The following is a 12,209-nucleotide window of genomic DNA, read 5'->3' as shown; positions in this document are numbered from 1 at the left end:
CTTTGTCATCATCGATTGTCACCTGGTATGTGCCAGGCCTGTGTGCACTCCGCAGGGGTGGGAGTTTAGGTGAAAAATGTGGCCACAAGCTGGGTCCGGGCTTCCTGGCCACGTGCCCTGTCCCCTCCCATGGGCAGCGCCTGTGCCTGTGGTTGGGGAAGTGGGGGCACCACCATGTCCACCAGGACGCCCTGCTGTGTTGCAACATTGTGCAGGACACATGCTGCCACAATGATCCTGCACACTACTGGTGGTGCATAGAGTAGTTGCCCACCAGAGCGGTCAATGGAGCGGAAATGTGACTTGAGCACTACGAATGTGCGCTCCACTATGCCCCTGGTTGCAATATGGGCGGCGTTGTATCTTACCTGGGGTGGTGTGGTGGGGTTCCAGATTGGCGTCATCATGTGGTTGCTCAGAGGGTAGGCACTGTCCCCTGGGGAGGTTATAATAGTTGAGATTATTAGGGTTTGGATATTTGTCTGTGTGTGACTTGCATGCATGTGCAAGGGCATTTGTACTGACCTAGGAGCCATGTGTCACCATGCTGCCCAGCTTCCAGGGCCCGGCTCAGGGCGGACATTCTGTATATGAAACTGTCATGGGTGGAGCCAGGGTAGTTTGCATAGACAGAGGTGATGATTCCCTTTGCATCACATACCACCTGTGCATTGATGGAATGCCAGTGCTTGCGGTTTCGGTAGATGTGCTCAGTGGCCCTAGGTGGACGTAGGGCCACATGGGTGCAGTCTATTGCACAGAGCACTTTGGGGAAGTGTGCCACCCTGAAAAAATCCAGGACAACGGCCTGCCTTTCTGCGGGTGTTCTGGGCATGTATATGTGCCTGCGGACTGAGGGGCGCGCTGTCATGATTGCCAGTACCTGGTGTAGGCAGCGTGACTGCGTGGCCTGTGAGACCCCCCCCACTATGGCAGTGGTCCGCCGAAATGACCCAGTGGCCAAAAAATGCAGGACATTGAGCAGCTTCTCCAAGGGGCTCAATGCTTGGGAGCAAAGGGTGGGGGATGTAAGGTCATCTTCCCACTCCCTGACCAGGTCTAGGATGATATGGGGTGGAAACCTATACCTGCCGTAGACCTGGTCGTCAGGCATCCCAAAAAGGCTTGTCCGTGGTGCGAAAATGTGTGCCCTGGCTATTCTCCTCCTCCTGCGGTGTCCCACGATCAGTGCAGCGACAAATGGGACATTCATCGTAGCTGTATATACGCATTTGTTGTTTGCGTGCACTTTTATGCTGTGCGCAGGGACGCCTCCGCCTGCCTTCGTGTGGGTGGACGCGTTGACGCCTGTGCATGTCTTTTGCCGTGCGCGGGTTTCCCGTATTCGGATACGTGGTAAGACTGTACGTCCGAGTGTCATCGCGTGTGATCGGAGGGGAGTGAACGTACACGCGATTGGCCTGGGTACGTGTGTTCCGGGGTGCGCGGGAACTTTCACACGCGATTGGTGGAAATCCACGTGTGTTCTGTCATCACGTGCAATGAGGGAAACACCCGCGCGTGTCACGTCACAGACGCGCTCACGCGCTAAGGGCCTTTGGTCCAATGAAATCGCATATGCGTGCTGCCGTGCATACGCGCTAAGGGCCTTTCCTCGAATTACACGCTGACGTGCAGATTTTTCATGTGCCAAATCACTCTGTATCAAGCTGGCCACGCGTAAGCACACGGAAGACCACGCTCCTGCCCAGAAGGCCGAACTACTGCCCCCCAGAGCCCCGAGCACGCTCCCACCTGCCATCTGCTGCTGCCTGACTGCCTGCTGCCCACGTGCCCTGCCATTTGCTGCCTGCACATCAGCCAGGGGTGCTGTTGCTGTGACCACCCCTGCTGGAACCGAAGACTCCCGACTGGGATTCCATCGCTCCACAGCCCAGCCCCAGGACCCAGTTGCCCACCCACTCCTGCCTCTGGGGTTGTCATGTCGGGGCAAACACCATCTGAGACCACTGACAACCCCCGGCCAGAGAGGCAGAGGGGCACCAGCTTCAGTGCCACCGAAGTTGGTGTCCTGGTGGAGCAAGTCCTGGGGCAGTATGATGCCCTCTTCGGAAGTTCCCGCGCCGACAAGGAAGGACGGACTCGGATCTGGACTGACATCGTGACTGCCATCAACACGGAGGGGGTGGCAGTCCGCGACTTACAACATGTCAAGAAGCGCTGGGAGGACTTCAGGTCCAGGACCCTGAACAAGGCCCGGCGCCTCTTGAAGGCAGCGGATGCCAAGGGGCGCCGGGGCCACTTGTCGGAAGAACAGATGAGGGTCCTGGAACGCATATCCCCAGCGCTCCACGTCCAGGTCCTTGAGAGGCAGACCCGTCTGGAGTCGAGCGGTAAGTGTACATGCATCCTGATTGTGAGCAGTGTGTGTGGTGATTTTTCAGTAGTGTGCAGGTTGCACATCTGTTTGTATGGGGTCGAGTATGGGTGGGGGTGTACAGGGCCGTGGGGCTAACACGTGCGAGGGCTGGAATGTGTGAGACATGGATGGTGCTTGTGTGTGTAGGCTTGCATGCCAAATGCAGTTGTATGGGCACACATGTTTGGATGAATGTGTATGTAAGTAGACATGTCCGTGATGTCACGCATGTATGTTGTTTTCGGCTGCATGTATCAGCACTGTGTACATGTGCATGTGTGTGTATTTGACAAGGGTGCAACAGTGATGCAACATGGATGCATGTGACAGCGGTATGTGGAAGCCTGATTGGCAGATGTGACATGGATGCCCGTCTGAACACTGCGACACTTGGCAGAGGTGTACACATGCATGCAAGTGTGGTGGTGTGTGTACATGTGTGGTGCACTTCCTGTGTTGCATATGATGTCTGGCTCACCTTTGCCTGCTCATGCTGTTGTATGTGTATGGATGGTGCTGGCAGTTGCGATATGGCTGTGGTATGGCTCATGTGTGCGAGTTGAAATGACATGTGTGTTGGGGATTGTGATGACATGTCTGAGGTTTGCCAATGCCACTCATGTACAACTGTCATGCGTGTATGTGTCCATTGTACAGTGCCCTGATGCCTGTGTTTTGTTTCTCCCTGTCTGCAGCGTCAACTGATGAAGAGGACGGAGAAGGTGCTGTGGAGCACAGCGGCGGGGATCCCACCGCCAGCCAGAGACGCAAGGCCCGGCTCCCCTGCCATGTTGTGATCTCGTTGGGGAGTGAGGAGTCCGGTGCCGCGTCCCAGGCCGCAGCTGCCGGGGGGAGGTCCAAGAGGCGGAGGTTGGAGTTGGACTCCTCGGCAGCAGAAGGGGCAGCTGGGACCCCACAGGGCCCAACAGGGGAAGATGGCACGGAGTCATCCAGGTTGGAGGGGGGTTTGGTGGAGGAGGAGGCCGTGCAAGCACCAGAGACGGGGTCTGGAGGTGGGGATCCCACAGGTGCTAGTGGTGCAGTGCAGGACCAGGGACAGGAAGCAGCACAGGCCGCCGCAGAGGTGCCTGTGTGCAATCCTGTCCCTGATCCTGTCCCTGCATCATCTTGCACCAGCAGGGATGCCTACGTCCAGACCCGTTTTCAGGCAGGGGATGAGCTCACGTCAACTGGCCTTCCTCTGCCTGCAGACGTGGCTATCCGGGTCCGGGTTGAGCCTGTCCTGACTGGTGTGGCGTTGCGTCAACGGGCCATGCGAGGTGACCTGCAGTCTTTTCATGAAGAGACTGCACGTCATCTCGAATGGCTTGTTGGCCACGTCAGCCTGCTGGGACAGGTTACCCAGGCCGGATTCCTCCGTATGATGGGGCTTGCTATGACTCCCTCCTCAACTGGATCCCCTACTCGCCAGTCGTCCTCCGTGCCATCTTCCCACCCATCAGTCATCTGGGTGCCCTGTGGAGCTGCCTCTGACGGTGCGGCCAGGCTGGTGGAGGAGGCATCCCTGCCACAGTCGGGAGTCGGACGTCCAGCAGGGGTGGCCACATCAACGACTGCACCCCAGCCGGCGGAGGATGTGCAGGCAGCAGGAGGCAGTGCACGGGCAGAGGCACAGCAGCAGCAGCAACGTGGTGGGAGCCATGAAGGCTCGGGGCCTTCAACATCGGAGGGGCAGGCATCGGCCGGAGGGCAGGAGGACCCAGGACAGAGAGTGTCTTCCGTGTGGCAGCGGTTGGGCCACGCCATAGATGCGGAGCGGCAGCGGGCGGAAGAGGCACGGCTCACAATGGTCAGGGCGGAGAACTCCATGCGGAGGGCCCTGAGGCGGGCCGAGTGCTTTGAGGCAATCCGCAGGGGTTTGGAGGTGGACACGTCGACGGCCCTGTGGACCCTCGGGGCCATGGAGGAGGACCGCCTCCGGGACATTGAGCAGGAGTTCGATGATGCCCTGGCCTGGGACATCCACAAGTGAGCCGTCAAACTAGCCTGCTGCCCTTGTACATAGTTATGTAGGTAGTGTTAGGTTTAATTTTTGTTTTGATTTTATTTGGACCTTTCGGACATTGGCCACATTTTTGTATATAGTTTTTTTTATTAGTTAGTGTAGTTAGATAGGTTTCCTTTCTTTTGTTGGGATAATGGACCCTGGCTTGTTCCCATGTACATAGTTCACTGTTAGATTCTATTTATTTTTCACATTTTAACCATGGAGCAATGGCTTTCTTTTTTATTTCCCATTGGATTTTGTTTTGTGGACAGTGACTTTGGACACCATTACTTTGGAATTTTATTTTTGGTTTTGCTTTTTTTTCACGGACATGCTTCTTTTAATTTTTGTACATTCACATTTCTGTTTCTTTATTTTTGATTCTATTTATGTTTCCTTTAATACATATTTTTTTTGGTGAACTTCAATGGCCCTCATTACGACCCTGGCGGAAATCGCGGTGCTAAATGCACCGCGGAGCACGGCGGAAAGCTGCCGATAGCGCCATGGAGGTTGGCGGATTTTCCGCCCCATGCCGACCTTGGCGGGGCGGTAAATCCCCATTCCCCATTTTACCCTTCCCCATTCCCATTTTTGCCCCATAGGGTATAATGGGAGTGGGGAAGGCGTTAATTGCGCCACCGCAAAATACGGTGGCGTAATTAACATCAAGGTCCCGTAGCGCCATGGATTTCTCCGCCCGGAAAAACCAGGCGGAAAACGTTCCATGGCGCTACGGGAACTCGTAGTAGGGCGGACGGGTCCGCCGCGAATAACGCTGGCGTAAACCCACTCCGCCAGGGTCGTAATGAGGGCCAATGTGTGGTATCTCATTGGGTTCATGCATTTCATGATATGGGTTTTGAGATTCACTGACACCCATTGGGTGTATGTGAGGGAAATGTGTTTGTTTCGGAACTTGCAATTGGTGTTCTTCTGTGATGTAATTGCAAATTATGAGTGGGTGGATGCAGTACTCGGGTGGGTGTTTTGCATTTGGAGGCTGACCATAGGGACCAGGGATCTAGATTGTGATGACATGTTGGCTGGGGAACATGAGTTGCACATGGGTGGGGGCCTGCTGGCAGGTGCCCCACAGTGCTGGGGGGTGGGGGTGGTGGGAGACATGGGTGGGGGCCTGGTGGAGGCTGCCGCTGGTGGCTGGGGGGTGGGGGTGCTGGGAGACATGGGTGGGGGCCTGGTGGAGGCTTCCCCTGCACTGCTGGGGGGTGGGGGTGGTGGGAGACATGGGTGGGGGCCTGATGGAGGCTGCCCCTGGTGGCTGGGGGGTGGGGGTGCTGGGAGACATGGGTGGGGGCCTGGTGGTGGGTGCCTCTGCACTGCTGGGGGGTGGGGGTGGTGGGAGTCATGGGTGGGGGCCTGCTGGCAGGTGCCCCACAGCACTGGGGTGTGGGTGTGGTGGGAGACATGGGCGGGGGCCTGGTGGAGGGTGCCCATGCACTGCTGGGGGGTGGGGGTGGTGGGAGACATGGGTGGGGGCCTGGTGGAGGCTGCCCCTGGTGGCTGGGGGGTGGGGGTGGTGGGAGACATGGGTGGGGGCCTGGTGGAGGCTGCCCCTGGTGGCTGGGGGGTGGGGGTGCTGGGAGACATGGGTGGGGGCCTGGTGGTGGGTGCCCCTGCACTGCTGGGGGGTAGGGGTGGTGGGAGTCATGGGTGGGGGCCTGCTGGCAGGTGCCCCACAGTGCTGGGGGGTGGGGGTGGTGGGAGACATGGGTGGGGGCCTGGTGGAGGGTGCCCCTGCACTGCTGGGGGGTGGGGGTGCTGGGAGACATGGGTGGGGGCCTGGTGGAGGCTGCCCCTGGTGGCTGGGGGGTGGGGGTGGTGGGAGACATGGGTGGGGGCCTGGTGGTGGGTGCCCCTGCACTGCTGGGGCGTGGGGGTGGTGGGAGTCATGGATGGGGGCCTGCTGGCAGGTGCCCCACAGTGCTGGGGGTGGGGGTGGTGGGAGACATGGGTGGGGGCCTGGTGGAGGCTGCCCCTGGTGGCTGGGGGGTGGGGGTGGTGGGAGACATGAGTTGCACATGGGTGGGGGCCTGCTGGCAGGTGCCCCACAGTGCTGGGGGGTGGGGGTGGTGGGAGACATGGGTGGGGGCCTGGTGGAGGGTGCCCCTGCACTGCTGGGGGGTGGGGGTGGTGGGAGACATGGGTGGGGGCCTGGTGGAGGGTGCCCCTGCACTGCTGGGGGGTGGGGGTGGTGGGAGACATGGGTGGGGGCCTGGTGGAGGCTGCCCCTGGTGGCTGGGGGGTGGGGGTGCTGGGAGATATGGGTGGGGGCCTGGTGGAGGCTGCCCCTCCACTTCTGGGGGGTGGGGGTGGTGGGAGACATGGGTGGGGGCCTGGTGGAGGCTGCCCCTGGTGGCTGGGGGGTGGGGGTGCTGGGAGACATGGGTGGGGGCCTGGTGGAGGCTGCCCCTGGTGGCTGGGGGTGGGGGTGCTGGGAGACATGGGTGGGGGCCTGGTGGTGGGTGCCCCTGCACTGCTGGGGGTGGTGGGAGACATGGGTGGGGGCCTGCTGGCAGGTGCCCCACAGTGCTGGGGGGTGGGGGTGGTGGGGAACATGAGTTGGACATCGGTGTGGGCCTGCTGGCAGGTGCCCCACAGTGCTGGGGGGTGGGGGTGGTGGGAGACATGGGTGGGGGCCTGGTGGAGGCTGCCCCTGGTGGCTGGGGGGTGGGGGTGCTGGGAGACATGGGTGGGGGCCTGGTGGAGGCTGCCCCTGGTGGCTGGGGGGGTGGGGGTGCTGGGAGACATGGGTGGGGGCCTGGTGGAGGCTGCCCCTGGTGGCTGGGGGGTGGGGGTGCTGGGAGACATGGGTAGGTGCCTGGTGGAGGGTGCCCCTGCACTGCTGGGGGGTGGGGGTGGTGGGAGACATGGGTGCGGGCCTGGTGGAGGCTGCCCCTGGTGGCTGGGGGGTGGGGGTGCTGGGAGACATGGGTGGGGGCCTGGTGGAAGCTGCCCTTGCACTGCTGGGGGGTGGGGGTGGTGGGAGACATGGGTGAGGGCCTGGTGGAGGGTGCCCCTGGTGGCTGGGGGTGCAGGGGGACATGCGTTGGTGGGCAGTAGTGCAAGTTGACATGTGGGTTGGCTGGGGGGCATGGCCATGGTGGATGGGGTGCCTGCAGGACATGTGCAGGGTAGGCCCCTGTGGTGTGAGCCACCTGCAGGGGCCGTGGAGGGTGTAGAGGGAACACCTGGGAGGACCCACACGTGCAATTCACGTGTGGTGCTCCCCGCGCACCCCTGTAATACAGGTACCCTGATGAGATCGCGTGTGGAACTTCCCACGCACCCCTGTAATACACGTACCCTGATGGAATTGCGTGTGGAACTTCCCGCGCACCCCTGGAATACACGTACCCTGCTGATGTTGCGTGTGATACTTCCCCCGCACCTGAAATACACGTACCCTGATGAGATCTCGTGTGTAACTTCCCGCGCACCCCCGAAATACACGTACCCTGATGTGATTGCGTGTGTAACTTCCCGCGCCCCCCCGAAATACACGTACCCCACTCAATCGTGTGTGTAACTTCCCACGCACCCCCGAAATACACGTACCCCGCTCAAGCGCGTGTGTAACTTCCCGCGCACCCCCAAAATACACGTACCCCGCTCAATCGCGTGTGTTACTTCCCGCGCACCCCCGCAATACACGTGCCCCGCTCGCACAGGCCTAATTGCTGTATTTTGCCACTTTTGTGATGCGCTGGGACTCTACCGCCTGCCTTCGTGTGGCGGACGTGTTTCAGCTTGTGCGTGTCTTTGGCTGTGTGTGGCTTTGCCCTATTCGATTACATGAATACGTGTGGTTCGAGTGCGTGTGGGCATTCCGTCTGCTTCCCTGCAGTACCTCCCCAGTTACGCCCTTATTTTCGTGCGTTGTTCCCCATTCCGCGCGTTACGCCCCGTGTCCCGCCCACTTTCTGGTGTATGCGCCGAGGTTGTGCGCTTTCACTGTGCGCATCGCGCACGCCTTTTGGGATGTTGCAGTGACTTGTGCGCCATGCGTGCGCGTGCGCCTGATTTTTTGCGCTTGCGCCTGCTTGCGCAAAGATTTTCGGCGTACGTTTGTTCCATGAATCGGCCCCTATGTCGTTGTAGGGGTTTTGGTAATGGGTATAATTCCAAATTATTTGTGATAGCACGTGAAGGAGTTTGGTTGTTGTCATGTTTTGTAGTGCAGTAACTGCAAAGTATTAAGGGGTCAGTTATTTCATATTTGTTTTCTGCTACAAGGTAGAGAGCTAATTCAAACCATTTAGAATCTTCATTGTCTTCTATTTTGTATGATAGGTCTACAGTTTTTGTTTACTTTTATAAAAAGTTCTACGGCAACATACACATACATGATTTGGTACTTCAGCTGATGTACTTTTAAATTTTAGTATTTCTTTTTTGTATGTGTTTAGCAAAAGGTGACCATGTGTAGAATTGTTGCTTAATTGATTTAAAGCTATTTCATTCTGTAAATGGCTTTCACTTCCAAAATATTTTTTCTGGATATAGTCAATTTCTTCAAGTAGGTCTTTTGCTGTATCATCTAGAAGGATGTTATTTAAATGTACTAGTGCTAAAGCAGGACGTTTAGCATAGTACAGTTTATAGACTAGATTTCTTATAGTTGAATGATGTGTTGATATCCTTTTGATATCATGGAAGTGGTTCTGCAAGTAGGTCCTGTAATGCAGGCCAATGAATGTCCTTGTAGTCCTGTGTACTTGCGCACTGGATAGGTATCCATATTTTGCAGTAATTTAATTTTGATTTGTCTTTGCTTTTTACATATTTATTGAGGAATTGGCGTAAAGATTTGAAACATTCTTTGGGAATGTTACACATTGACGTGCATGGCCATTTGTACACTAGACGTTCTGATTTAGTTGAATGGAGCGGTAATTCTAAGTTTTCAGGGCATATTTTTGTAAGGAGTACTTCTTGTTCCATTATGATATTATTCACTTTTTCATAACCTCGACCACTGCTATGTATGGCAATTGTATTTGTTTGCTTTTGTTTGTACGCTTCTTCATTAAAATATGGTTCTGTGCTCGTAGTGTGATTCCATTCACCTCCACAGATACTTAAGAAGTTCTTTCTGTTGACAGTTCGTCTTTTTTGTAATTTAGTTATTAGTTTTGTTAGTGGGTTCATTTTGTTTAAAAGTAAAATAAATAACTTTCTTTTGAGAAGAATTGCACTGTCCATCAACGCTTCTAAGATTAATTACCTACGATAGGTTTTAAGCATTGAACCTGATTTCTCTCCTGTTTTTATAAGATTTTGAAGGACTTTGTGATGGTACATTTTGGCTAAAATACTTTTCTTGGTATGCTTACTTTGCACTATATTAAAATGTAAAGGGTAGTTTTATCTGTAGTGATAGACGATTTTCTGTTAATTGTTTTTTGGTTTGTTTTACATTTTGATAGAGGAGGCAAAGTTTTTGTACTTGAAACTTCTTGTGTTTCACTAAATGACTGTATTAGCTGTTTTGTTTCAACTTTTTTTACAAATTCTGTTAGAGATCGATGCTTATGTTGGACACTTTTATTTTCATTTGCTCTACTTCTGCGTTGCTTTCTACGGACTTGACTTTTGGTAGGCATTCTTTAGGGTCTGTTGAAAAAATAAAGAAGGTATGGGTTGGGGTGTTCTGCAATGTATGTGTGCTGTGTGCATGAGTGTTTGAATAAGATGATAAAGATGTATTTAATGGTGTGTGATTGTGCATTGGGAACAACAACTAGTAGGGATAGGTATTCTTGAATTCATGTGTTACTAAACTGGGGTTCAGATGACGAAAAAAAGTAAGCTAGTGGTGTGGAAAAGTACAAATAGTACATCTAATGTATGCAATTAAAACAGTTGTTTGTTCTATATTATGAAAATTGTAGCGGTTCAGTTGGTTAATTTGTGTGTCCAAAAATAGGAATTTGTGGGCCATTCTGGCTGTAAATCGTTGTTTAAGACATGGAGATTTTTGGACAAAATGGTACACAATCTCTATTATTAGGCACAGAAATAGCTTGTATTAACTTTACAGTATGTTTGAGTAATAATACAAATATTATGGTGATATTCTACTTACTTAATTAACAGGTAACTTCTTAGTTCTTGTTTTTCCTTCGAATTCGGCTGCTTCTTTTCAGGAGACTGGTCTTTACTGCAATTGTAAAAGATTCAAATTAGTAATTTTGTTTGTATATAGCGCTGTTTTTAATTTAAATATTGATTTTTTCAATTGAAATCCTCAGCGCCTTCTTCAAAACCATTAAACTAATTTATTTACATAAGATACATTGGCCCTCATTACGACCCTGGCGGAAAGGGGTTTACGCCGGCGTAAACCATGGCGCCCCTTTCCGCCAGAGTACGAGTTCCCGTAGCGCCATGGTGATTTTTACGCCTGCTTTTTGCAGGCGGAAAAATCCATGGCGCTACGGGACTTGTTGTTAATTACGCCACCGTAATTTATGGTGGCGTAATTAACGCCTTCCCCACTCCCATTATACCCTATGGGGCAAAAATGGGAATGGGGTTTGGTAAATGGGGATTGGGGACTAACGACCCTATTATTATTATTATTATTATTAAGGTCGGAATGGGGCGGTAAGTCCGCCAACCACCATGGCGGAGTTGGCAGCTTAGCGCCATGGACCATGGTGCAAATTGCACCATGGTTCTCCGCCAGGGTCGTAATGAGGGCCATTGTATCAGTTCAGTACATATGATATGTTCTTAATGAACAAATTGTATTGAAAGACTAACTGTAGCAAAAAAAATATCTTTACTATGTCTTGTGAAATTTAAAATATACCAGTGAATACCACTATTTCTGTAACTAAGCTGTTCTAGGTAATAGCGCCTCAATGTCATGTCTAAATTAAAGTAATGAAGTAAATATATAAATAAAAGCAAAACAATATGAAATTGTATAAGTATTTTTTTTAAAGATTTAAACACAGATTGTGCTTGCATGCAATTTTGTTTGAATATATGTAGTCTATATATTTCATTTAAAAAATGTTAGTTTAACATGATTTTAGTGTGTGTGTATAAAGAAAGTAAATAGTATAAAGGTTTATAAGTGATAGTTGATTTTAGGAATTTGAAAAAAATACAGTAAGTTCATTTTACAGATTACACAACTAAAAGTCTGTTTGAAAATGTGTTCATCTACTGTACAGAAAATATGCATACCTGAAGTTTGTGTTCATGCATATGGATATGCATTGAGCTGCAAGTAGAAATTTTGGAGACTTGTACAGTATTTCTGGTAGATGGTGCTTGCCAATGATATGACACTTGTACTCAGAGAGATTCACAGTACATTTGCAGTGCTGATCTATTATGATGCAGTTAGATGTAGAGGTCTTGAATGTGATTGGTGCATGGTCATGTGACTTCTTAGCTACATCCAATGAGGGAATGGCATTGAGAGTGAAGTGGAAATGGTAGAAGGGCTGTTCATGTTACGATATGTCCGTGGACATGGCGGTAGTTCGCGGACATCGGAAGTTACATCCGGGGATTTTTGGGTTCAGAAGTCATGCAAATGAGAATGAGTACTGAAAGTGATTGGTCAGGAAAGTTTAGTGGGTGTGTTGTGCCAGAAGAGAGTTTCTCATATACTGTTTTTGCTGAGAGAACAACAGATAGCTATGTCTGTGTGTTTTAGGAAAAAGATTGTATGAATTTTGGGAGATTCATGGATATATTGGTTGAAGGTGCATGCAGAAAGCTGTGCAGTAGCTGTAGATCTTGGATTCCCACATGTGGAAGTACACTGGCATGGAGTAT

The sequence above is a fragment of the Ambystoma mexicanum genome, chromosome 6q (genome assembly GCF_040938575.1).
Source record: "Ambystoma mexicanum isolate Mex_15411 chromosome 6q, UKY_AmexF1_1, whole genome shotgun sequence".
NCBI classification, from domain to species: domain Eukaryota; kingdom Metazoa; phylum Chordata; class Amphibia; order Caudata; family Ambystomatidae; genus Ambystoma; species Ambystoma mexicanum.
Note: the sequence above shows the minus strand (reverse complement) of the source record.